Below are 27938 nucleotides of genomic sequence, written 5' to 3' on the forward strand. Positions count from 1 at the left end.
CCCAGAAATAATTTTATAGCCAACTAGGAGGTTTACAAACCATCTAGAGTGAATATTTTCAATCATTTTTCAGCCCATGAATTCTTTGTTAAAGAAATGGCTCTCAAAGTTGCTTTTTCACCCCAACCTTAAACTTACATAAGTGGAGCAAAACCTTATCCACCTCTCTATCCTATGCCAATTGTGCGTGTGTGCATGTCTGTGTATGTGGGTATATGTGTGTGTAAAAGGATTCAGTGAGATGTGTGTTATTTTAAGACTATGTATTTCAGGGAACATGCACACATCTGCTTTTATAATGGGCTATGGATAATTCTTTATTGAACTTCAGAATAATCTAAATCCTAATTATGAAGAATTATGGTCAAATATATTCTAATACAAATACCAATCAATGTGAATCATTGAGTTAAATAAAATCTACTCACAGAGTAAAAATGGAGCAGTTGAGTTAGTGTGGGGAGAAGAGCTAAGCCCCTCATACCTACCTCTTCTCCTTCCCCACTCCCTCAGTGGCTTCTAAGGGGACTTCAAGGAACCCCTAAGAATTCTAAGGGGTTGGGGAAGAAGAAAATCTAATATAACATTCTCAGTTTGATGTATATATTTTTTCTCTATAATCAAATTATATCGGGAAATAAATTATGATCACAATATTTTACGAAATATATAGAATCCATACAAAATAAATTTGTTATAGCTTTGAATGTATAATTACATTGGGCTGAGAGGGCCTGAGAGAGACGTCTTACAGCAATGGATGGTCTTGCCAATGGGTAAGGAAAATTCCAAATCCTTGCGCTAAGGCTCCTTCTCCCTGGATGGTCCTAGGAAGACACTTGCCAACATCTGCCTCTGACTTTCCATTTTCTGTTCTTCCACTGCTGGCCAACTGCAGTTTTGAATGACCAGTTCTTCTTTTAGATATGTTAATATAGGTAACCAAGTTACAGTCTAGTTTTGCTGATTCCGTTTAAAGTTATTCTCAAAAGTGACTTTCACGTCTTTGTCCTAGCCTGCTAGGCACAGAGGGAACTTTCATTCCCCCTGTTTTCAAATTCATGGGTTCACTGTCCTCTCACTCCACTGTGGAGATACAGTTTCTGATGTTCAAATGCTTGTCCTGCCCCAAGCTGCTTCTTGTCCCACAAGTTTCTAAAAGCTGGAGCAGGACTCGATTAAAACAGGATCTCATATATTCTCTAATTTCCTTGCTTTTTATTAAAATAAATTTTCCTGCATTTGAAACCTGGTTTAAGATATCATTGAAGCTCTTATATCCTTTACTGACTAAATTTTAAGATTACTTGGATGTAAGTGACAGAAATAACACTGCCACTTAAATGGTGCTTGCTATTTACAGGCACTGGAGTAACAACTTTATACATTTTATTTATTTTAAGCCTTTTAATACTCTATGATGAAAGTAGTACTACCCTTCTTACATGTACAGGGAAACTGATTCTCAAAGAAGATAAGTGATTTACCCAAGGTCACTAAGTGATACAGCTGGGATTCAAAACCAGGCCCATCAAATATCAAAGCATGTAAATCACCATTCTGTGTTCACAATTATCAAAGAAGAAGTAACCTGGCCTCTGTTAGGAACTTGGCTGTTTTTCATCTTTACTACACCACTCAACCCATCCAGAAACTGAAAGATAAAGCATGTTATATTTTGATGGTAGTCTCCCTGGTTCCTCCAATTTTGATTTGGATCCATTTGCTGGTGTAAGTATGCTCAGGGCTCCTAACCTGTGCCTCTACATCTTTGACACTGGCAGCCCCTTGATGTGTCCCAACACTTTTTACAAGTATATCATTGCCTAGGAAAAGGTTGGGAAACTTTGCTTTGTGTTGTTATGATCTAGCTGTTTCTCATAACATGGTTCCAGACACTAGTAATCAAGCCGAACCAGCTAATCCCACATTGTGGCAGGCTGCATAGTTAGGTGGATTCTAATGCTTCCCAGGTGTGGCTCTGTTAGCCTTCAAAATACCCACTTGCCTACATCCCCAGGGTAAAGAAGAATTTGTACTGATTGATGAGAGAATGATATTCTGTTTACCTTAACACAGTGGGTCCTAAACCAGGTTGATCATCAGAATCACTTCAGATATTTCTTAATTATGTAGATTCTAAAGCCCACTCCAAGAACTGGTCGATTTAAAAAGCTCCAGGACTCATTCGGAAGCTCATCCAGGTTACAAACCCCAGTGCAGTGAATATGCCCATGGGTGCTGGGAGCAGAAGACTTGAGTTTAAATTCTCACCTGCCACAGTGTGATCTTGGGCAAATTAATCTCTTTGAGCAACCGTTTTCTCTTAAGCAGAGGAAGGTTATAAAATACTTACTTATTGGTGTGTAGGGAAAGGATGAAATAAGAGAACTTACGTGAAAAATCTTCATAAATTATTATTTAACATTAACATACCTCAATAATGACGAAATTAAAATGGACATGCAGCCCAATTTTAGATTCATTTTTTGGCATTTAGGGCATCTCAATATATTCATCCTTAAATTCAATAATTCTAGATTCATAACAAATATAACCATAGCTATCCCTCATAAAAGCAAACATAAGTATTACAGTTATATTTAAAGAGAAGTCAAGAATCTTGGGAAGCCTTTTTTGTCCTCAAGCTATTAATTTGTCTTTCTTTTGGGAAAGGGTATTTTGGATTTCTTGCTATCAATCCTTCACTTAATATAAAACTTCATGAATTCCAGCTGTTAGCCACATAATTTCTCTCAACATTTGATTTCTGGGCTTTTCCCTTGTCTCTAAATTCTTCCCATATGTTAGTCCAGGAGGCCCAGGCCTGGGGGGGGCAGAGGACACAGAGGCTCAGAGCTTCCCCCTGTCCAAGGTCTAAAGTGATACGCGGGACCACGTGACAGCCCGAGAGCCCCCTGATTAGGAGGCATTCTTTGCCTTTATACCAGGCTTTCTGCCCCGCAGGCTGCGGCAGCCACCTGCTCCTTATTTTCCTGAACTATTCTTCAATTCACCATGTTAAAAAAAAAAAAAAAGTATACTTTTTTCAGCTGAATCCGCTCCTAGACTGCCTGCATTCTGGCTTTGTTTACAAAGGCTCTGCGGTATTCTTGCCAAGGGAAGAAGAGGAATAAAATACCCTACTTCATCTTCAATTTAACCTTTTGCAATCAAGGTCTCTTTTAGTACGTAAGAAAAATATGAAACAGCGATTCATATGGGAAAGATGATTCCTAAGAGATGGGACAATGGCTTAAAATGCTCAAATACACATTTTAATGCATTTGTAATTTCTAAGCTAGGAATATTTGTTTAAACTAAAATGCATTGAATGCAGCTTCCAGCATAAGGAGCATCTAGTGGTTTCACAGCTGATTTGTCAGGAATCCTCGGGCTGTTCAATGTTGCTGGTAATTCAGGTTGTGCCTCGGTCTGAGCACAGTGGATCCCTCATATGCTCTGCCTCTCCATCTAGGCACACATATCGAGGAGTCAGAGTACCTCAGAATCCTCTGTAAGCTTCACATCCTCTCTGAAGGTTTCTCTGACCCCTCCACCTGACATTTATCTCTGGACCATTTCTCCATCCTGCAGGCATCTCTCTTGTAGTCCATACCATTTTATTATAATTATTTGGCTACTTTTTCAGTCTCTCCAACTAGGCTGAGCCCTCATTAATGTCAAGATTATCCCATATTCATCAGGATGCTCCCCACCCTCCAGCACCTAGCACAGGATCTGCCAAATCCTGGGTGCTTGCTGCTGAACCTCACTAGCAGCAACGTGCATTTGAAGAATGCGGGAGAGCGTATGTGCCAATATTTGTGATAGGTTAAATCTGTTTAACACAGCCATCACTCTTTCCTTCCTGTCTGCCCTAAAATCTTCTCTGGACAGAAGTTATTTGGAGAGCTTATTTAATTATGAGTACCAGCTCTTGAAAGGGATATAGAGAGACTGCAACACATCCAGAGACCAGCAGGGAGCCTTGTGGACAGCAGATGCATCAGACACTTCCTGTGCCCATTTCTGATTCTCTTAGGACTACCTGTCTCTTATCTCAGCCACTATCATAGGACCAGATCAGCTTCCTACAGGTACACCTGTCAGCACCTGTTTTAGCTCCCAGCCTTCTGCCTTTTGCTTCCTTCCCAGGGCTTCTCCACTGAGAAAGTGGTAAAGTTGTGGGGGACTCCTCTGCTCACGCACGTGCAACCCCACTATGCAACCTTCTGACCAATGGGAAATGGGAGCCAATTCTTCCCTTGGAAAAAAGACAGTTCTGAGACACATTTCATACAGCTCCTCTGGCCCTGCTATTCAATGAATGGACCCTGTCACCCTGAGCGGTGGCCAACCTGAAAATGCATCTTTTATTGGCTCTCCCTCTTTCTCCACTTGGCCCCTACATCCCTCACTCCTGCTCCATAGACCATATTCTCCATTAAAAAAGAAAACATATACATAAGCTTTGGCTCTGGCTTTTCTTTCTGGAGAACCAGGCATTCAAAACATAATACCTGAGTAAATGGATCAGGATGACAAAAGTCTGTGAACGGTGTCACATGGTGCATATAAAAAACCAGGGCAAGGTTCTCTTTAAAAAGGAAAGACCTGGAAAGATGTGTAACTTGTCATGTGGAAGAGAAAGTAGACTTACTGTGTTACTCCCATTGGGTTAAACTAGACTCATAAATAAAAGTAACAGTGAGGAAAACTTTGAGTCAATGTAGAATTAGAAAAAATATTAAACTATTAGTACCAACTTCCCTGCCTACCTCCCAGCTGCCAGCTCTCTCTTATCAGAATCACTCTGCGCAAGAGTCACAGAATCATTCTTTAATCAACAGCCCTTTAATCAAGGCTGTTGTTTGAACACTTCCAGTAACTTGCAAACAACTAAAGGACAAGGTTCAGACTTGAGCGTTGGAACTGTTTGTCAACACAATGAACTACATATGTTGTGAGGTAAGGAGAGCTCTGGCAGAGGAAGTGGTCAGGAAGATCTGTAGTAAATAAGATTTTCACAAGAGGTTAGACCAGAGGTCCTCGAGGGTTCCTTCCAACTTTAAGACCACGTGACTCAGTCATCTCCCTTCAAAGTCTCATCTGCTCTTCCAGGTTCACAAAGCCGATGACTCTCAAATCTTGACCTCCAGCACTGACTGTCCTGCAAAATCCCAGTTCCATCTTCCAGCTGTGTGCTGGACACTTCCACTGTGGTGTGCCATTCTCACTTTGTACTTAGTCCATCTAAAATGTAATTCATGTCCTCCTCAACCTCCACCAACTTAATTTCTTGCCTTCTTTCTTTCTGAAGTGGCACTTTCCCATCCCCTGTGGAATCCGTTACCATAGGCAAGACCCTGCTCAAATTCTACCTCCTCCAACAGGCCTTCCCAGCCCAGCCTCGTTCATTTTTTTCATGTCTACATTAGGGCATTCATTGCCTACACTCTAACTCCACATTAACTCAAAGTTTTCCTCATTGTTACTTTTATTTATGAGTCTAGTTTAACAGCATTTTTGTTTTTCGCAATCTCAGCACCTATACAGTGCCCTGCCCAAGTAAGCACTCAAAATATTTTTAAATAAATCACTGAAAGAATAAAGCAATGTTAAGGGACATGATTCCTCAAGTCACCACAACGCAAAACCTGAGATGTTGCCCCTCCTCTCAAATCCCATATTCAGCCACCAATTCATTTTGCTTCTTCCTCCCTTGTCCCTTCCTCTCTCCTGGTTTAGATCACCATCTTGTCAATCCACTCTGAGCCTTGAATCACATTGAATAAATTCCCAGCCAGTGTTCCACCCTCTACACACTTTTAGCATATTTTAACATCAATTCACTGTGGATAAAAATACCAGAGTATTCTTTCTAAAAATTCCACTAATGGCTTCCCTCTACACATGAGATAGAATTCAAGTGCCAGGCCAGGCACAGTGGCTCACGCCTATAATCCCAACACTTTGGGAGGCTGAGAGAAAAGGATCACTTGAGGCCAGGAGCTCAAGACCAGCCTGGGCAACAAAGCATTTCTAAGAAAAATTTTAAAAATTAGCCAGGCATAGCCATGTGTGCCAGTAGTCCTGGCTACTCAGGAGGCTGAGGTGGGAGGATTGCTTGAGCCCAGGATTGTGCCACTGAACTCCAGCCTGGGCCACACTGTGGGACCCTGTCTCAAAAAAAAATAAAAATAAAAATAACTAAATAAAAAATAAAATTCAAGTGCCCTGTCAGGAAATTAGATCCTGTCTTTCCAGCTTTATTTCCCATATTAGCATGTTCTCCTCCTCATATCCCCCACCCTGGCTTCTGCCATTACTCTGCCTAGCCAAATCCTGCACTTTGCTAGGTACCTATTGAAGTCCCCTCACCCCTCACCCCTATGAAGACATTCCTAATGACCCCAGTCCCGAGTGCCCACTCCATCCTCTAGTGAACCTCTTGCCTATAGCCACACACTTATTCCCAAAGGGTGCTTCAGGGAACAAATAATCTTCCATGATTTCCCCTCACCAAAACAAACAAACAAACAAACAAAAAGAACAAAAAACATTCTGGAGTCAAATAAATGTAGGAGATATGCATCCATACATATAGAAATAACAGTTAACGCATTGAGGGTATGGGTCAACCACTAGTTTTGTGTATGATGTTCCAGTTAATCTGTACAACCCCGTGTGGTACTCTTCCTATCCTAGCCTACAAATAAGTAAACTGAGGTAGACTAGTCCGTTTTTATACTGCTAAAAAGAACTACCCAAGACTGGGTAATTTATAAAGGAAAGAGGTTTAATTGACTCACAGTTCCACATGGCTAGGGAAGCCTCAGGAAACTTACAATCATGGTGGAAGGCAAAGGGGAAGCAAGGCACCTTCTTCACAAGGCTGCAGGGAGGAGAATGAATGCAGGAGGAACTACCAAACACTTATAAAACCAATAGATCTCGTGAGAACTCACTCATTATCATGAGAACAGCATGGGGGAAAACACGCCCATGATTCGATTACCTCCACCTGGTCTCTCCCTTGACACGTGGGGAATATAATTCAAGATGAGATTTGGGTGGGGACACAAAGCCTAACCGTATCATGATCTATTTGACAACCCATAGCCTCAATTTTCTCGTCTGTAAACTAGGATTCAAACCGGGCCATCTAACTGCAGAGCTTGTGATATACTCTCCTTGAATATGTATTGTCAGTTCAATTTTCAGGTATATAATGTTATACAAATATAGGCACTTGTTTCCCTCAACTACTCTGCAAGCTTTCTGGGGGCAAAGGAAACGTTTGTATCTGTGCTGAGGAAACGTTTGTATATTGCACAGAGGAGTGCACACGGCCACAGCGAAGGCCCATCCTCCCAATAAAGTGGCTGATTTTTGAAACTTTTCACATTAATGGACCATTTTCAATGCATAAAAACAATCTGTTATAATTTTTCAAGGGACTTTCCCATGTGTTATTCCATTTTACTTTCATAATGATATTCAGGTAGGTTAGTGTTTTTAGTGCTTTTTGTACACAAGAAAATTGAGAAACAGAAAAGTTAGATGACCTGCCCAAGAGTGGACAACGAAGATTTGGCCTCCTGCCTCTCAGCTCAGCCAAACCACACTCCTCTCGCCACTGATGCAAGGGTCCCACCTGGCCTCTCTGGCAGGGGCCCATTGTCCACCTCAAGTGAGGCGCCTTCATCTGCTCAGTCACCCCCTGGACTGTCAACCTCAGAAACATAGAAAAATGTAACTTTTTTTTTTAGAAAACAACAAATAAAAGCTTTCTGAAGCATCTACCTTGAATCTATTCAGGCCACTGTTTTGTGGAAATTAAATCACTGTCCCTCTGAAGTGAATTACAGGAAGAATACATGATATTACACAAAATCAAGCTCCCATTCCTTTTGTGACTGCTTTCTTTTTCTTACACCTTTTGTTTATCCAATCATGTTGCCTGTTTGTATTCAGTATTTGAACACTACAATTGGAACATAAACTATAATAGGTCTCTTTACATCTCCTTGTGGATACGTGTATGGAAATTGTTCACACACAGGCAGAGACACAGCCTTTACTGGGTAGAACTCAGTCCTCTCGCCTCGCAAGGACACATTTTCTGTTCTCAAAGCCTTTGCCCGAACTAATGGGCTTCGGTATTTCTATAAGCAGTAATCTACTTTCTCTCAAAAACTCCCTCTGGTCTGCAGGGGAGGTTGTTTTCAATGAATTTTTCCATCCTTTCCTTTCCCGTCGTCTTTTTCCTGATCAATGTTTTAGTCTAACTGCTTGATTTTCAAATTACTTTGTAATTACAAAATGTTTAGCTAATTTTAGCTTAATTCCAAAAAGTGATTTTCATTGGTGCCATCTCTGTCTTTGTCTGTTTCTTTCCTTGGCAATATTGTAGCTAGATGTGAAATTAATTGTGCCCTGATTTTAACAATGCTACCTGAACTAGCTAGCAGTTCTTCTTTGAGGAAGCATCAATTAAAAGAAAAAAGCGTTCAAGCTGATGAATAAAAGAATTAGGATCTCTTAGCCTGGCAAAATGTTGAGGGCTAACTATAATGGTCTTTAAGTACATAGGAGTTAATGGCTAGTTGTCGGCAACTGCAGAGAGAAAAGAACAAAAGGGAATCCGTTTTAAGAGGGAATGTGGAAATTCAGAACAGCGATAAGGAATAAATTACTATCTAAAGACAGGGCTGCTGAACTGCAAGTGAGACAAATTCATGGTACATCTGTTTTCCTGGAGTCCCTGGAAATCTCCTGCTCTCCTCCCTCAAATTCCGTTGTTGCCTTTGGTGAGCCCTCAATCTCCTCTACCATTATCGCTTCCATATTCCTGAAAAAATGTCCTGAAGGCATTTTTCTAAAATAAAATATTCACATGATTCATTAAGTCACAAGTATATCAGTATGACTTAGATAAGACCAGAAACACAATTTGTAGGGTGCCATATAAAATGAAAATGTGGAGTCCCTTGTTCAAAAACTAAAGACTTGAAGACGGCAACAGTAGAGCATCAACACCAAACGTGGGGGCCTTCTAAATGTAGGATCCTGTGCTTCTGCACAGGTCACACACCCATGAGCCTGGCCCTGATGCCTTATTTTGATCACATTTTCAAATAAGGAGGTTGGACCAGGTGGCCTGTAAGAACCCATAAGAATCTTTGAAGCCATGAACTTAGATCAAGTGCCTCATCATGGAGCAACAAGCTTCACGAGATCATGGTGGTGGGAAGGAGGCACCATGAGGGGACGGGGAAAGAAGATTCAGGGGGAGATGAAAATGAACCCATTCATTCTGCAGTTATGGAGGGGGGCCTCCCCTGAGCAAAAGATGATGTGATGAGTATGTGGCCAAACTTGATGAGTATGTGGCCAAACTGCAAGGTAAGCCTTGAGTACTCGCTATCTCCTTGTTCATGCCCCTTTCTTCAATACCTGCAATAGGTCCTTGGCCTCCAGCAGTTGAGAGATCTCCATGCAAGGCCCTCTCTTCTCAGCATTGACCAGCTCCCATGTTTCCTCCACCCAAATCCATTAGTTCTGTGCCTCTATTCCTGCTCTCTGTACTGTAAAACCGATAAGGTGATATACAAGCTCGGATGTTAGTGCTCAATAATGTCTTAATACCTAAAGCTGTCATTTCTAAAATGGTTCACTTAAGAGGAAAGAAAAGATCAAACCCAACCCTTAACATCCTAGGAGAACAGCCTAAAAGGGAATGAGGTAAATCCAAAGTTTAAGGTTTTGTTTTATTTTTCAATCTTAAATATGTGAATGCTACTTTCTAGTCTATAATATCATTGGGTCTATTTTCATATTTTAAGAAAGTTTAATATGTCAAATTATTTACACCTAGAACAAAATAGGTGGTCTCCATTTTCATTTTTCTCCAGGCATAAACAGAATATTTGATCCAGTACAATTATGACCTGTGGAGCCAGTAGGTTTTTATTTTATTTTATTTTATTTTATTTTGATTAATTAGAAGTTAAACAAACACCTGTTCATAAGGTGACAAAATTCATTTTTCAAAGACTAACTGTGGGGTTTGTAAAGGCCAATCTAGAGTCTAAGGTCTGAAAAGAGTGTACTAGCCCTTGGGACTAATAAAAGTATTATACATTCTCCCAAAAAAGAACATCCACTTCATTTTGATGTAACCCATTTTCTAATAGCCAGTAGTTTCTTGATAACACAAAAGTAATAAATATCAGCTTTTACAATCATGTACTCTTTGTGTTGTCAAAAAAAATGAGATTGGCTAACACAGAAAAGGTGGATTTGGTGGATTTCCTTGTGCATTCTGTGACCAAAACATTTAAGGAAACAGAAATTCAAATTTAACCCCTGCACCACTGATTCCCACCTACACACATACAAGTTGATATTTCACATTGATGCTGTAGTTTCACTGCACCACTGGAGGGAAAATGCTGGTCAGTCCTTGAGACACCATTTGCATGTTAATTTCTAGCTGACTTTTAGTAAATATCGGCAAGAAAATAATTGCCGTCGTTTGCTGACCACTTCTCACAGGAGAGGCACAATGTCAAAGGCCATGTACCCATCCTCTCCTCTCCACCATACTGATGCTAAGGAGGATGCTTATCTCACTAAGCCATTATGAGGATTAGGTGAGCTCATCATAATCCTCAATCAACGTTAGCTAATATTAACTAAGTTTGCATATGCTATTTTTCTTAATCCCCTTGATAATCTCCTGATTAATAAATTACTGAGATCAAACTACTAAATAACGGAGCTGGAATCTCACCCCAGCCACTACAATGAAAAGCCTGTGCTCACTCCTTGTGTTGCATTCTAAGCCCAGGCTGGCCAGGGAACTTTTTTCCAAGAATCACCTCTGCTTTCACCCCTTTGTGAAACCACCTCCACTGACCATCCCAGTGAGAAGTGGTTGCTTCCTTTTGTTGGTAATACTCATCTGACATTTATTACTTGTTTCTTTGCTTCTTGTATGAATATAGCTTATCTTGATTAAAAAACAAAAAGTAGGGGGTGGGGGTATGTAATACAGCCATTAAAAGTAATGGCAAAAACTGTGATTACTTTTGCACCAACCTAATAGAAAACAGTGTTGAGTTGTCTCACAAAACCAAAAATAGAACTCTCCCACTACTAAGTATTCCTTTCCCAATGGAAAGGAAATCAATATGTCAAAGAGCTACCTGCACTCCCATGTTTATTACAATACTATTCCCAATAGCCCGGATATGGAATCAACCTAAGTATCTGTCAATGGATGAATGAACACAGAAAATGTGGTATATATGCACAATGAAATTCTATTTGGCCATAAAAAATAATGAAATTCTGTCATTTGCAATGACATAGGTGAACCTGGAAGTCATCATGTTAAGTGAAATAAGGCAGGCACAGAAAGACAAATATTGCAATGAACTCACTCATGAAGCTAAACAAGTGGATTTCATAGAAATAGAGAGAAAAGTAGTGGTAACTAAAGGCTGAGAAGGGGAGTGGGTGGGAGGTAGGGGACAAAGAGAAATTGGTTAATGGATACAAAATTACAGCTAGATAGATAGTGTTAGATACCACTGTAGAGTTACTATAGTTCACAACAATTTAATTTATATTTTCAAGTGACTAGAAGAGAGGACTTTTTTTTAGATAGGGTCTTGCTGTGTTGCCCAGGCTGATCTCAAACTCCTGAGCTCAAGCAATCCTCCCATCTCAGCCTTCCACAGAACTGGGATTACAGGCGTGTCCCACTGCGCCTGGCAAAGAGAATTTTTGAGAGTTTTCAACAGGAAGAAAAGATAATTGTTTGAAGTGACAGATATGCTAATCACCCTGATTTGATTATTACACACAGTATACAGGTATACAGGTATTGAAATATCATACTGTAACCCATGAATATGTATAATTCCTATGTGTCCATTAAAAAACAAAGAAAAATAATTTTTAAGAAAATAAAAGGCATATACTTGGCACTGATTTGGAAGCATTCATCTTTATCAAGTCATCTTCTGTTCACTCTTCTGGTGTGGTGTCTATTAGCTCTTGAATTTCTCCAAGATCCATATTTTGAAAGCTTCCACCCACTACTTCTTTTTGCCGTACCCACAATCTGGTTCATTATTTCCTTGATTGCCTCTGTCGCAAATCCTGTGAAGTCATGCACAACATCTAGACACAATTTTCTCTGACAGGAATTTATTGTTTGGGGTTTGACCGTTTTTACAGCTTTCTCTATAAGACAATGGCATCTTCAATGACGTACAATCCTTCCAGACGTGCATGATGTTCTCTCTATCAGGGTTCTCTCCCTTGCATTGACACTCCTTTCCATAGAGTACCATGTAATGAGCCATAAAGGTCCTTACGACCCCTGATCTAGAGGCTGAATTAGGATATTATGTTTGGGGGCAAGCAGATCACTTTGACGCTTGAGGTTGAACTCACGGGATTGGGAAGGCCAAGGGCATTATCCAATATCAAAAGAACTTTAAAAGGCAGCCCTTACTGGCAAGGTACTTCCTGACTTCAGGGACAAAGCATTGATGCAATCAATTCAGCAAAAGGTTTCTCATTTTCCAGGCCTTCTTGCTGTGCAACCAAAAGACCAGCAGCTGATGTTTATTTTTCCCTTCAAGGCTCAAAGTTTAACAGCTTTATAGATAAGTGCAGTCCTTATCATAAACCCAACTGCATCTGCACAAACAATAAAGTTAGCCTATTCCTTCCTGCCTTAAACACTGGTACTCACTCCTCTTCCTTACTAATAAATGTTCTTTGTGGCATTTTTCCCCCCAGAATAGGGCACTTTTGTCTGCGTTAGAAGCCTGTTCAGGCAGCTATCCTTTACCCTTAATGATTTTCTTAATCATGTCTGGGAACTCTTGTCTGTTGCCTCTTGGTCAGCAGAAGCTGCTTCTCCTGTTATCTTGACATTTTTAAAGCCATGCCTCTTTCTAAAATTATCAAACCATCCTTTGCTGGCATTAAATTATCTATCTTTAGATCTTTCACCTTCCTTTACTTTGTCATATAACTTTGCTTTTTTAAAAATCCCATTAGATTCTATAGGTATGCCTTTCTGACAGCAATCTTACACCGACATAAAAGCTCCATTTTCACTATGAGATTATAAGGTATTTCAAAACACATACAAGGTTTTTGTGTCTGCTGGCATAGCCACAGTAATGGCTTCAGGAGTTTCTTTCTGACTTTTTGCAATAATCATTATGCTGGATTCATTTATCTTGAAATAGCGGCAACCGTAGCTGCAGCCCTCAATCTGTGGTACACATCAAGGAATCCAGCTTTTTCTTGTAACGTCATGACGTTTATCTGCTTCTTGTGAGCACCTCCAGCATCATTAGTGGCATTTTGTATGGGTCCCACGATGTGGCTTAATGTTTACAACATTGCACTAAACATGATGAAAAATACACAAGAACCGTAACAGGTCACACTTTACTGTGATATGCAGTTTACTGGAGATGATTAGTCACATAGTATTTTAAGCAGATACTTACAACACTTCAGCCCACTGCAAAAGCAACAGGAGGGGGCTATGAAATTATTATAGTTCTAATGTATGTACTATGGTTAATTTTATGCAGTTGATTTAATGCTGCATCTTTACGTTTGTTTACATTTCTCTGGACTTGGAATGGTGCCTTATACAGTCTGTAAGTTTTTATGCATAAGTTTTGATACATTTCAACATTTTATAATAGATTAAATTATATATACTTTATGGTAGCAAATCATAAAATATTCTAGTATCCACATATATTCTATGCATTCATCAAACACCTTTCTTTATTTTTTTTTTCAATATATCTAGTCTACACAGCTCATCTGCAAGGTTTTTCAAATCGTTGCAAATCTCCAAAAACTTTCTAATATATTTATTGAAAAATATCTGTGTATAAATAGACTCAGACAGTTCAAATCCCTTTTGTTCAAGGTTCAACTGAACTACTACTAATCCCTATCACATGTTGAGTATTTATCATGTGTCAGACATGGTATTACTCATTTTATACACATTATCCTATTTACCATTGTTTGTATCTTCATTTTAATATAAAGGAGCCCAAAATTAATTTAATGAGGTTATAAAGCTTGAAAGTCACATGGCTAGTAACTTATAGAAGTAAGGCTCAAAAGCAGGTTTTTCTGACTCCAAAACCACCATGACATACTTCCTTCCCTGCCAAAAATATGCATTCCCAAGTATATTATTTACAAGCTTGAGAAACACTGGACTAAATAATAGAAACCACAATGGCAGAGAGCCCCAAGGAAATAATATTTCTAAATAGCCTTGGAGGACTCTGGATTAAAGACAGAAAGGTGAACACATCCTTTGAAGGAAAAAAAGAAAGTGCTTTTCAAAAAAAAACTCATAGCCAGCCAGTTATCTTTTGTTAACTGTTTCAAGACAATTATTAATTATTTCACTTTAGACACACCCAGTTGTAAAATTGCCTCCAAAAGCAAGAACAAAGATTGGGTTTGCAGGAAATGAAAAAGAAAGGCTTCAAAGTGCAGCAGGACACCCCATTGCAGTCAGCCTCATCTGCTGCTTACAGCCTGGGCCTCTGCACTTTCAGCAAACTTAGGGAACTGGAGCTGTGCATTCTAGTCAGAAGACAGAAGCAAATGTGCAGATTTTTCAAAGCATATTGTAGATTGTTGGAGTGGTGGGTGGGTTTCCAATATGCCACACATATCCAAATCTCTCTAGTACTGCTAAATTTAGGGTCCATAATAAATAATGGATAATCAACTTTGAAATTTATTGAGACACAATTTGAATTGGGGGAAATTACTGTGAATTTAGCAATAATGCCCTAGGAATAAGAACACAACAGGGAACCAAATGGCCCAGACTATGAAAAATAAATACAATCTTGTGAGGTGACTGGGATCCCATTTTTCAAGGCTGCAAAGAGCAAACAGAGAATGAGAAGGAAGAATAAGGGTTTTCAAAACATTATAAAATTTAGAGCTTCTTGGTTTATAGTGAAATGAACTTGACTCCAGTAGGAGAACTGAGGACCTTGGTTATCATGTTGCTTAGACATTTTGGGTGATGTTACACTCAGCATGCATCCTATTAATATTTGGAGCTATATCTCCTTTTTCTAATTCTTAATATTTAATCATTTTTCAAACAGAAAAACATAGCCTGTATTCCTACTGAATTTACCAGGGAGAAATTCTTTTAAAGACACAGTAGTTTATTGGTAGAATTTGTTGGATATCTTGCATTCACCTTCAAAATGGTCCCTAGATGTGCACATCTCATGTGTCATTAATCGATTTTAATACTCCATGACTAACAAGTTCTTCTAGAAGCCATGTTTCTGTACTGCTGGGAAACAATCTTCAAAAAATAAAGCTGAACAAGAAATAGAAAGGGTTAGTCTTCTATTTTTCACACATAGAAAGCATGGGTGCAATTCTGTTTTAATAGCAGAATAAATAGTATAGTGATAATGTTTCATGCTAATAAATTAAATTTGGGTCGCCAATGTAAAATAGAAATGTTTATGACAGTTATGGCCTGGAATACGAAATCTGAAAAGAAGTACAATAGCTACGGAAAATGTTTCTTTGTATTTAAAAAAGGAAGCTATCATTTTAACATTTCTCTTAACTTTGCTAAAAATAATAACCATGACAGAATCCTTTTACCCCTGCTAACAGGGATGCCAAATGGGAAAAAAAACTAAAGAACCACAGTGACCTCTAGTGGAAAGAAGCAGAATAGGTCTTCATTCACAGCAAGTAGTTAACCATGCAGAGAATGATTTTACCCACAAAAACATTCTTTCTTCAAATAAAATGGAAAGAAAATAATAGTTACTTTAGTTCCAAAAAAGAATTAATATTTATGCTTGGGCCTGATTTTTTAGTTACTAGCAGTTTCACAGTTTTTTTAAACAATAGCATATGTGGTTGTTACCATGTTATATGCATACTTTTACATGCTCCAATTTAATTTTAACATGACAACACAAGTATTTCCCTATGGTATTTTTAAAAATCTTCCCAAGCATCTTTTTTGATGAGCCACGGTTTACTTAATCTTTCTTTTTTCTAAAAAAAAAAAAAAAAAAAAAAAAAAACTTTAAAAGAAACAAATGTTGCAAAGGAATCCAAATAGAATTAACAAAGCATTGCATAGTAAGGAAGGTTCTAGGGCAACTCAATAAACTCATTGAGATGATTTGTAATCCAAATATCGATTATTAAGTGAGCATCTACTACATTCGATTTGCTGATATTAAAAGGACACCATGAAGGACCCAGCAAAAAAGGTGATGCTGACAAAAGAAGTGATGCTGGAGGGATATGATCGAGGTGATTGAAAGGCATGTGCATATGAACAACACAAAGCAGTGCACTGCAGTGGGTACCAAATGCCATGACTGACTAAGGAGATGAGAATGGGGAAAGCATCCCAGCCCTCTAGAAAAGCAACTAGTGCAGCCATCAAAGAGTTGGACAGCTGAAGAGGAGAAGGAAGATATACACAAGATAGAAGAAATAATAAGCAAAATTACAGAAGCAGGAGCTCACAGGGTATTTTCTAAAGGATGGAGAGTAGATCGTTCCAGCAGAGGACTTGGAAGAGCACACTTCTTGTAATACAAAGTGGGTGAAAAAAACAGATGCAGAGCATCATCCCCCTTCCAGTCATGGTGCCAGGAGGTTCATGTGCTTTGTTTCACTTAGTCAGCCCAGCCTTGCAATTGCAGTAATGTCACTGATGCCATTTTAAGATGAGAAACCTGAGAGGCTCAAAGGAGGTAATTCTTGGCCAGTAAATGGAAAAGACAAGATGTGAACCTGATTAGTTGTCCTGTGTGGACTGCATTTTCTAAAGTGAGAAAATCTTATTCCTTACCATCATGTTTTATCTATTCACTTACTTAGAAAAAGAAAACCCTTTTATTATAGAATGTACAATACTGCACTTCAATCAACACTCTGTCTTAATGATCACAAATATAGGATATTGGCCTCCGAATTAATTAAAATCTCAATTAATGGCTTTAAATTCTTTCAGACTCCTCAACCCACAATTTCCTCTTGTATGTGAAACTCATATAGCTGGAAACTATGATACCAAGGATAAAGCTTCTGAACTAGCCTTTGTAAAATTGCAGTGATCCTGGGTGATGAGATCGATCACACCCCAAACCTCAGCATCGTGCAATACGCCATGTAACAAATCTGCACCCATACCCCCTGAGTCTGAAAGAAAAATTGAAAGTATAAAAAATGAAATAAAATAAAATTGGAGTGAGGCTGACTCCTCTCTTTCCCTTTCAATGCAGAGGGATGAAAGAGGTGGAGTCAGAACAAGAACAGCAACGAGGCCCCTTGGGGTGGCACTGGTTGTGTCCGGACTGCTCTCAGGCAGTCCCACGTGCCCACAGTGTTCCTATACAAAGCACACTCACATTTACAGCACCCCTACCAATTGCCTTATGTGTTTCACATATGTTCATGTGATGCTCATCTTCAGCCACCCAGAGTCACAGAGCACAGGAAAGCTGTGCCTACACAGTTCAGGTGCCGAGTCCTCACATTCAAGCACAGTCCAACAACCACAACATGGGTTCAGACTCACTCAAGTTCTTTACTTGCATTTCTCAAATATTCTGAATGAAGTATGCAGGTCACAGCAATACTCTTTTAAAATTCCTTCTTCCTCTCTCCTCTTCTTCCCTCACCAACCACAACTACTTTGGCACCTCTAATATTTCAAAACATCCCCCCCGCCCAGATTTTCCAAATTAAAAACTCCTGCTCTAAAAGATACTGTTAAGAAAACAAAAATACAAGCAATAGGCTAAGAGAAACACACCTGCCAGGAGATATATTTGCGAAACACAAATCTAACAAAGGGCTTGTATTTAAAATATACAGAGAACTCTTTAAAATTCAACAATAAGAAGACAACCTCATTAAAGAGTGGGCAGGATCTGAACAGATGTCTCACCAAAGAAGATATATGAATGGCAAACAAGCACATGAAAAGATGCGGGAAAACTCACATCAGGGAAATGTGAATTAAAACAACAACGAGATACCGCTACACACCCATAGGAATGACTAAGACCCAAAACACTGACAACACCAATGCTGGCAAGGATGTGAGGAGCTGGAGCACCAGGAACCTTCCTCCACTGCCAGTGAGAATGCAAAATGGTACAGCTACTTTGGGAGACAATTTGTCAGTTTTTTACGAAACTAAATATATTCTTAACATACTATCCAGCATGGTATTTCTTAGTACTGACCCAAATAAGCTGAAAATTTTCATCCACAAAAAACTGCATACAGGTCTTAATAGCTGTTTGTTCATAATTACCAAAGTCAGAAGCAAACAAGTTGACCTTCAATAGGTGCATGGATAAACAAAATGTAATTCATACGACTGAATATTATTCAGTCATAAAAAGAGATGAGTTATCAAGTCACAAAAAGACACAGATGACACCTAAATTCATATTGCTAAGTAAAAGAAGCCAGTCTGAAACTGTATGATTCCAGCTATCTAGCATTCTGGAACAAGCAAAGCTACAGAGGTAGTAAAAAGATCAGTGATTCGTGGTTGTCAGGGATTGGTAGGTGAGGGGTGGAAGAACAAACTGTACAAAGAGAGTATAAAAGATTTTTAGGACAATGAAACGGTTCTATGTGATACTAAAGTGGTAGAAACATATCATTAGGCATCTGGCAAAAGCCATAGAAGTTTGTAACATAAACAGTGAACGCTAATGTAAACTGTGGATTTTAGTTAATAATAATCTATCAATATTGGCTCATCAGCTGTAGCAAATGTACCACACCAATGCAATATGTTAACAATGGGGAAATTGCAGGGAGGGGAGAGAGTAGGTGGGAACTCTGTTCTTTCTGTTTATTTTTTTCTGTAAACCTATAATTGCTCTAAAAGCCTATAAATGTTTTAAAAAGTTATTTTCCTCTCCACTTAGAAGTGGTCACTAGAGCCAGCCGTTGTGGGTGCCAGAGGACTGGGAGAGATGTGTCATCCTCCTCGTTGCAGTTCTCATGAGAATCTGCCCACATGCTTTTTGACACACTGTCTCTCCTCTTTGCCATTATTTTGTTTACTGGAGATTAATTTTCCTCTTGTTCCACATGGGCCTCTTCTTAAGCCCATGTCACCATCACACTGTGCTTTGGTGCTGCCACATGGCCTTAGAAGAGGCCCAGAACAAGATGGTACACCCACCACCAAGTGGGCTTCACCACGGAGAAACAGAGCTCACTGGGAGGTAGACATTGCTCCATGGGAAAGTAGTGGTGACGTGGAGGAGATAGAACACTCAGTACCTTCCCAGAGGGATACCAAAAAGAGCCCTGAACTGATGTGAGCCTCAGGTGCCAGATCTAAAGAGGACCGGGGCAAGGGCAACCCACAGGGAAAATGACCTCCCTTCTCTGACTGGTTGTTCGGAGAAATCCTTCTTGGAACCTGTCCCTTCCTTTCATCTTTTGTGAAGCTTTCCTTAGAAAACTGAAACTCAGTGTCTAAGTCTCTTTCTCCAGATCTTCCTGAGTCTACTTCAGAAAGTTCTTTTAGGAAAGGCCTACTTTGGGAGTCCCCCAAAGCAGCCCCTGCTAAAGCACTCTGGATTTTCTGAGACGAGATAAAACTTAAAAATAAATTATTTAACAAACTTCTTAAAGAAACCTGCGGAGAAGACTCTTGAGTAATTAAGGGAAGATATCAAACCCCAAACTGATACAAATCATGGGTCTCCCACAGTTGAGTTCAAAAATAACGTCTCAGTTGGAGGAACTCACTTCTTTGTTTTGAAAGTTAAATATGCAAATAACTTCCTGCCTAGTTCCTTATTTTCAAGGATTAAATTTTTCCTATGGCTCTGAACAACCTCACTTTTCTTGTCTCATAATTGTCAGTCTGCCAAATCACTCAGGAGGAAATGTTTACAATGCAGTGCATATGTTTTTAGTTTATCGTTTTGCCATCTGTTCATGGAAAACTCTCAGCACCAAAACATGCATACACATTGTTCTCTAGTCTTCCACTACCTAAGCAGTGAACGCCAGCAGAAGTTTGGCAAAGATCTATTAGTGCAGATAACCTTTCCACTGAGATGCACAGAACATTGCCTAGACACACAGCATAAACTGGATTAGTTAGGTGCCAAGTCAATGGATACATTTCAAAGAGAAAACTATTTTTCTCATACAACCTCAATTAAAATAAAAAGATAAAAATGTAGCCCTGGGATGTAAAAAGAAAAAGACATCTTTTCTCTAAGAACTATAGCCAAGATGCCATTTAGAGCAATTGCTATTGATTTACAATATTTAGTGTGCACATAATCGTTTCATACTTTTCAAATCGTTACGTTGAAGCTTTTCTTTACTTTTACTAGAAGGAGTGGTATTAAATTTACTTAATGTTTCCGGAGTGCCTGTTTTGAGATTATTGCTGCTTAGATCCTGCTTGTAAACATATGGAGAATTTTACAATCCCCTTAAAATATGGTAACTATATCTGAGAAACAGTGTTCTGTGATAACCCCAACTGACTGAAATTTCTCTGGGTTTTGATCTTTCATATTATTAAAGATTCATTTCTTTTATTATAGATTGGATTTAAACTTCAGCTGAACTTTTCTGAATGCAAAGCAAAGCTAGATCTGGACAAGATTGAGCAGGGTTCATTTGCAGGATTGCCAGCCTCACTGCCACAAGAAATGAACAAATTTTGAAGAGATGGCTAGTTCTAGCTTTATTGAATTTTGACTAAATTTCAGTTATTGCAAATCTCAAAAAAAAGTGAGAATAAGATACCCTTACAGAGTAATTGTTTATTTCCTGGGCTGGTTCTTTCAGCTTGATAATGACTGGGTGCTAATGAGACCTGAGGTGGAGATCGAAACCTCAAACTGACCACCTTGCTTTTCACCAAGAAAACCTCCCTTGATTGTCCCCATTAAGCTTCTCAAAGATGTACCATTTTGGTTGCCATGGATACCAGGAAAGAAGAATGGGCAAATCTGCACAAATCCATAATTGCTAATCACTTCTGGAAAAATCAACCAGAACTCCAGCCCTACTGAAAACGATCCATAGCATCATTTTGAATAGAGACAAATGCAACTTTCTCTACATTGCAACAAAACTTCTAAAAGCTAAAGCTCACCATCACATTTTGGGCTCTGCATCTCCACCAACATGTATGCATATTCATGGAAAAAAGAAATGTCAATCAATACCATGACTACCTTCACTTTCAGTTCTGAATCCAACTGAAAGAAAATTATTGCAAAACATACCTTATTTTCTAATATACTGGGAGCCTACCTTGATTTTAGCCACAGAGACAAAATGAAAAATTAAAGCATTAGTAGATTCTTTTTATAATCCAGCAGGGAGCCATTTACCTCAAAAGCCCTCCAGGGTAAAGACAAAAGCAGATGATTTCTATAAAAGAACCATTTTTAGAAAATATGAACATCACTAAATTAATATATATTTTTAAGCCCCCACCATGAGCCAAGCACTCAAGTTATTAGCAAGCAACTCAAGTTATGAAAGAAAATTCAAAATCTGCTGATATGGGTTGGATCTGTGCCTCCACCCAAATCTCATTTTGAATTGTAATCCCCAGTGTTGGAAGTGCAGCCTGGTGGGAGGTCATTGCATCATAGGGTGGTTTCTAATGGGTTAGCACCATGCCCCTAGTGCTATCTCCTGATAGAGTTCTCATGAGATCTGGTTGTTTAAAAGTGTCTGGCACCTTCCCATTCACTCTGTCTTCCTCCTGCTCCAGCCATGTAGGACATGCTGGCTTCCCCTTCGCATTCTGCCATGACTGTAAGTTTCCTGAGGTTTCCCCAACCATGCTTCCTGTACAGCCTGTGGAACCATAAGCCAATTAAACTTCTTTTCTTTATAATTGACCTAGTCTCAGGTAGTTCTTTATAGCAATGTGAGAATGGACTAATACACCTGCCATTTTCAAAAAGTTTATACTACACTGCGCACAGTGAGTGGCTCAAGCCTGTAAACCCAGCACTTTGGGAGGCTGAAGAGGGCAAATTTCTTGAGTCCAGGAGTTTGAGACCAGCCTGCAAAACCCAACATAGCAAAACCCCATCTCTACTAAAAATACAAAAATTTAGCCAGCATGGTGGTGCATGCCCATAATCCCAGCTACTCAGGAAGCTGAGGTGGGAGAATTACCTAAGCCCAAGAAGTCAAGGCTGTAGGGAGCTGAGATCCTGCCACTGCACTCCAGCCTTGGCAACCAAAGTGAGACCCTGTCAAAAAAAAAAAAAACAAAGAAGGCTTACTCTCTATGTAGGAAAATGAGACATGCAAACCAAACAACTTGACAGCAGCACAGACTGGGTCTAGTATGGTCATATTCTGGAAAAGCTGGCACAGGTAAGTCCTGAGGAGATCAAGAAACAAAAAAGTCTTTGTGGAGTAGAGTAATCCAGGAAAGTCTCTTCAGAGATTACAAGCCTCCAGGTAGATTTGATGTGATTTGGAGGTAAATAAAAGAACAGGCATTCCAGGTCAAGGAGACTGCTTGCTTCCATCAGGGTACTGAGGGAAGGCCACTCTCAGGAGACAGTGTTTGTGTCACAGGCATATGAACCACAGCAATTCCATCTTGAGTAGGGGCTGGGTAAAATAAAACTGACACCTACCAGGCTGCCTTCCAGGATGGTTAGGCATTCTAAGTCACAGGATGAACTAGAAGATCGGCACAAGATACAGGTCATAAAGACCTTGCTGATAAAACAGGTTGCAGTAAAGAAACCGGCCAAAACCCACCAAAACCAAGATAGCAATGAGAGCGACCTCTGGTCATCCTTACTGCTACCCTCCCACCAGCGCCATGACAGTTTACAAATGCCATGGCAACATCAGGAAGTTACCCTATACGTTCTAAAAAGAGGAGGCATGAATAATCCACCCTTGTTTAGCATATAATCAAGAAATAACCATCCAAATAGGCAACCAGCAGCCCTCTGGGCTGCTCTGCCTGTGGAATAGCTATTCTTCTATTCCTTTACTTTCTTAATAAACTTGCTTCCAATTTACTCTATGGAGTGGCCTCAAATTCTTTTTTGCATGAGATCCAGGAACCCTCTCTGGGGTCTGAATTGGGACCTCTTTCTGGTAACATTTGAGCTGAGACTTAAATTATGAGGATGAGTCAACCTGCAGGTCTCAGGTAGAGGGAAGAGCAAGAGCATTTGTCCTGTGGAGAAAAATCATTCACACTCATATTCAAAGACAGAAAGAAGGCTGACATGGCAGGCACACGGGGAAAGAGAGAGGGAGAGCTGTGGGCCACCTCAGCAGAGCAGGCAGGGACCGACTGTCAGCCCTTTTCTACCCTTTATTTTAATTGCAACAGAAAGTTATTAAATTATTTTAGGTTTGGGCAAGGAGTTCTGGTAAGCAAGTTAAGTGATGTAATTTATATTTTTTAAAGCTCACTGGTAGCTATGAGAAGAATGGATAATGGAGGAAGGGGTAAGGAAAGAAGCAGGGAGATGATCAGAAGAAGCCTGTAGCAAAGACACAGGCTGGATCTTTGGGGGTGGCCCCAAGAGTGAGAGAAGTGAACAGTCTAGAGGTGTATTTTGAAAGCAGAACATGCAAGACATGCTGGTGATTTTGATAGAAGAGGGGAGAAGGGAAAGAGAAGAACCAAGGATGAGATCTAGGCTTTTGACTTGAGCAGTCCGGAAGATGGTGAAACCTCTTACTGAAATGGGGATGACCTGAAAAAGAATGTGGTCAGTGGACAGGGGAAAATCAAGAGAGTTCCTTATTAGACATGTTATTTTTTGTGCCTCTTTTATACCTATATCTCTCATGGGTAGGAACTACCTGCAGAAACCTGGTAGCAAGGGCCTAATCAGTAAGGCATTTATTTTTCTCATATGGCAAAAAAAAAAAAAAAAAAAAACAGGAAGATGTAACCACATATGGTTGATATAGCTACTCAGGGATCCCTTTTTCTTCCTGCTCAAGCACCAAAAAAATAATGGCTTTCATTCTACGGCTGCCCCATGATTACAATATGTGTTCTATCTCCAACTTCTGGTCCAAGTTTCAGGCAGGAATAAGAAGGAAGCAAAATGAGGAAGTGTATTAATCTGTTCTCATGCTGCTAAAAAAGACATAGCCAAGATTGGGTAATTTATAAAGGAAAAAGGTTTAATTGACTCATAGTTCAGCATGGCTTGGGAGGCCTCAGGAAATTTACAATCATGGCGGAATCATTACATCCTTCTTCACATGGCATCAGTAAGAAGTGCAGAGCAACAGGGGGGAAAGTCCCTTATAATACCATCAGATATCGTGAGACTTATTCACTATGATGAGAACAGCATGGGAAAAACCCACCCACACAAATCAATTACTTCCCATTAGGTCCTTTCCATAACAGGTGGGGATTATGGGAGCTACAGTTCAAGATAAATTGTGGGTGGGGACACAGCCAAACCATATCAGGAATGATGTGTGTCTATATCAAGGTTAAACAATTTGCAGAAAGCCCCAGAAGATTTTGGTTGGCATCTCCCATGGCTACCCATAGTTGGAAGAGAGTCTAGAAAATACTGTTCTTAGCTATGCACATTGCTATCCCAAACAATATCAAGGTTCTAGTAGGGAAAAGTGGATACTGGGAAGAGAGCTGACTGTGTTTAGCTATAATATCCAAGTAGAGATTGAAAGTAGATGGCTGGCTACTAAAGTCTGGGGTCCAGGGGAGTCATTAAAGATATTTTTAAAAATACTCATCAGCCTGTAAAGGATATTTAAAGCCATGGGACTGAGTACACTTAGTCAGATAAAAAGTGAAGAAAGAGAAGAGGACTCTAGACGGAGCTTGGAAACCTTCCAACATTCCAAAGTCTAGTAGAAGAGGTAGAAAAAAAAAAAAGCTGAAAGAAGCAGTGAGAGAGGCAAAAAGAAAACCAGAAAAATGTGCTGACCACTGATGAGAGGTCAAGATAGGGAGGACAGGGAAGTGGCCACTGGTTTTGGCAACATAGAGATTGTTGGAAACCATGAAAAAAGTATTTTTACTAGAGAGACGGGGTCAGACTGGAGTGGGTTGAAGAGTGACTAGAAGGTAAGAAAGTGGAGACTGAGGATAGAAAACCTTTCCAATAAACCTTGCTATAAAGAAAACAGATAGAGCAGTGATAGAGGATAGGTGACTTCAAGAGAAGTTTCTGGTAATTAGTCTGCTTGATTGCTTGCTTGCTTGCTTGCTTGCTTGCATGCTTGGCAAGTGAAAGATACTAGAATATGTTTCTCTGCTGATAGAGAATCTTGAATTTCAAGCCAAGAGGTTAAAACTTAATTTTAGTAACATTGCAAGTTTTTAGCAAGAAAATGGTATGATGAAGTCAATGATTTAGAAAGATTCATCTAAAAAGAGCTGCCCATAAATTGTGTAAAACTGGAAAAGTATACATAGCAATGAAAAGTGCTGTATGTCACCCAAAGGGAACCGACTAATGCAACAGCAGATAGCCTTAAAAAGGCTCCTGGGGTAAGTCAGCCGTGAGTCTTTCAATGGCTAAAGAATGGGCCCCAGAAGGAGCATTCAGAATTGATGCCTCTCCAAAAGGCAAAATTTAAGCTTAAAGTCTGTCTCTGAGAGATCGTCATAAAAACTCCAAACACCATAAAATATCTGGGGATAAAATATTGAAGCCATCACTAAAATCTGCTAAATATTAAACGGATGAATGTGTTGGATCAGCACTTATTTTTATTCTTATAATTTATAGAGCTGTGTAAATCTATATGGTACTTTATAGAACATAAAGCACAAAAGACAGAATTCCTGTCCTGTGAAGTTTACAGTCTCATTCAGACATAAACTAAAACACTAGATGATGACCCCTAAAATGTTTTTTTCAGCCAAATGATTGGAGAAGCCACAAGCACCACCAACACAACCCTGTCCTCAGCCCCAACAGAAAATTCTGTCACTGACCACAGTTACTTACCAATTTTTGTTCATGTGTTGCACGTACATTCCAAAATATTTGGAAATGAAAATGTGTTTATTTCTATGGTTTCTCTCTGCTATGTCTCTAATAACAATTAAGATTCATGGAAAGACTCAAATCATAAAATCATGTACATTAAAAGCATGGAGGAGGGCATAGCAGTCAATCAACTCAACCAATTTTCAGAAGGAGCTGACGGCAAGGAGCAGTGATTCACCCAAGGTCACTTCAACAAGTAGCAGAGCTGGGACTTGAACATGAGAACCTGACACAGTCTAGTACTCTTCCCTCTTGTCTCCTTCAGAAGCCAGCTAACTCATAGATGTTCCATTTGTTTATTTCCCAATGGATTTTCATGAAAATCATGAAGGGAATCATGCGACTCTTTTACGCTGTTTCCTCTGAACACTTTGGCATAATGCTGCACTTTGACAAAAAACATCAGCAAAGGAGAGCAGGAACTGCTTTCTAAGATCCAAATCTCATATTCTGATACACCAGAGTCAAACATGAGTCGTATCTAACATGCAGCTGTATCTGACAAAAGGTTCTTCTGGTTTTTTATTCAATTTTTAAAGTGTTTTCCCCTACAAATCCAGTGCAAATCATCAGTCACATTTAAATTAACCTAAAAAAGAAGAAAAAATTTGCAGTTTGTGAGATTTGGGTGCCTAGAACAGCAATCTACAGATACCAGCATACAATATGTGGTAGATTAATTGACTGTGAAATTACAGTTTAAGCAACAAAGCTTTCTTAAAGCATTAGGGATGTAAAGAAGCATGTAAACAAACTGATTCTCATTATTTGTTGAAGAAAAACAGTTTGCCTTTTCCTCTTGCCTTTCTTTCTTTCTTTCTCTTTATAAATGTCTTACAAACACCTGCTCTGGGATCACTTCATTTGTAAAGCTTTCCTAAACACCACTCCCTGAAAAGGGAGATTTATTTGTAGAGGTGCTGAATGATTCTTAGCTCAAGCGATCACAGTTTCTGCGGATGTTAAAAACGAATAAAGCATTATACAGCTCAAAGCTATTGTATTAATATTATTATGATAAATAAGAAAGGTGAGTGGTCATTATTGTTAGGCAGGTTACTGATAGCCTGGCACTTTACCACCGCAGAGGACGATAGAGAAAATCAATCCAGCCCACTCATTTGAAAAATGGAAAAAAATGAGGGCTAATCAGAGGAAGTGGTTTGTCCAGGATACCACAACTAGTTAGAGACTGAGGTAGAGGCAGAACCCTATAAAGTATAAGGAACTACAGCCCCCAGGAAGTTCACTTACGTGACAGTCTCAGGCCATTGGATCTCATTCTCCACCAAACCACACCTGTGAGATCCCTTAGTCTTATCCAAGATGACTGAAGGTGTCCAGGACTAAAGCCAGCTACCAAGAAAGGCCAGTCATGATGAGACCCAGGTTCTCCAAAGCCAAAGCCAGGGGAGATGTGGCAATTAATTTGGAAGAGGGATGCTATTAGAATATTTATCCTATGGCGTTTTGCTATAATCACAGCAATACAGATAGCATCAACTGCACTTAATCAGATACCCAAAACCCTCAACTGTCAAAACGTTCATTTTATTCCATTTCATCAGAATTCTACAGCATGCTCAATTAGGCTTTTCTGTTTCTAAACACCATACTGATTTCCTAAATGATATTCCTTTGGTAGGATACCAATATAATAATTGTGGACAGTCCATTTAGTGACAGTTGTTAAAAGAAAAACCTCAGCCTAATTAAATTTAAAGGTGTTTAATTGAGCAATGAACCATTCATGAATCAGGCAGCCCCCAGAATCATAGCAGATTCAGAGAGACTCTA

General features: G+C 39.4%; 1 long non-coding RNA gene across 2 annotated transcripts; it reads right to left on the reverse strand.

Annotated features, from left to right (window-relative positions):
* Positions 1-11534: 11534 nt before the first annotated feature.
* On the reverse strand, positions 11535-27672 carry LOC105474062 (uncharacterized). 2 transcript variants are annotated; one of them, XR_982650.2, is made up of 4 exons: positions 27396-27672; positions 26100-26730; positions 15302-15427; positions 11535-11783 (listed from the first exon to the last, which is right to left on the reverse strand). It is a non-coding gene; the product is annotated as an uncharacterized lncRNA (long non-coding RNA). The 2 variants fall into 2 exon arrangements; XR_982649.2 differs by lacking the exon at positions 11535-11783 and adding an exon at positions 12219-13444.
* Positions 27673-27938: the final 266 nt, after the last annotated feature.

This window comes from Macaca nemestrina, chromosome 10 (genome assembly GCF_043159975.1).
Source record: "Macaca nemestrina isolate mMacNem1 chromosome 10, mMacNem.hap1, whole genome shotgun sequence".
In the NCBI taxonomy this organism is placed as follows: Eukaryota; Metazoa; Chordata; class Mammalia; order Primates; family Cercopithecidae; genus Macaca; species Macaca nemestrina.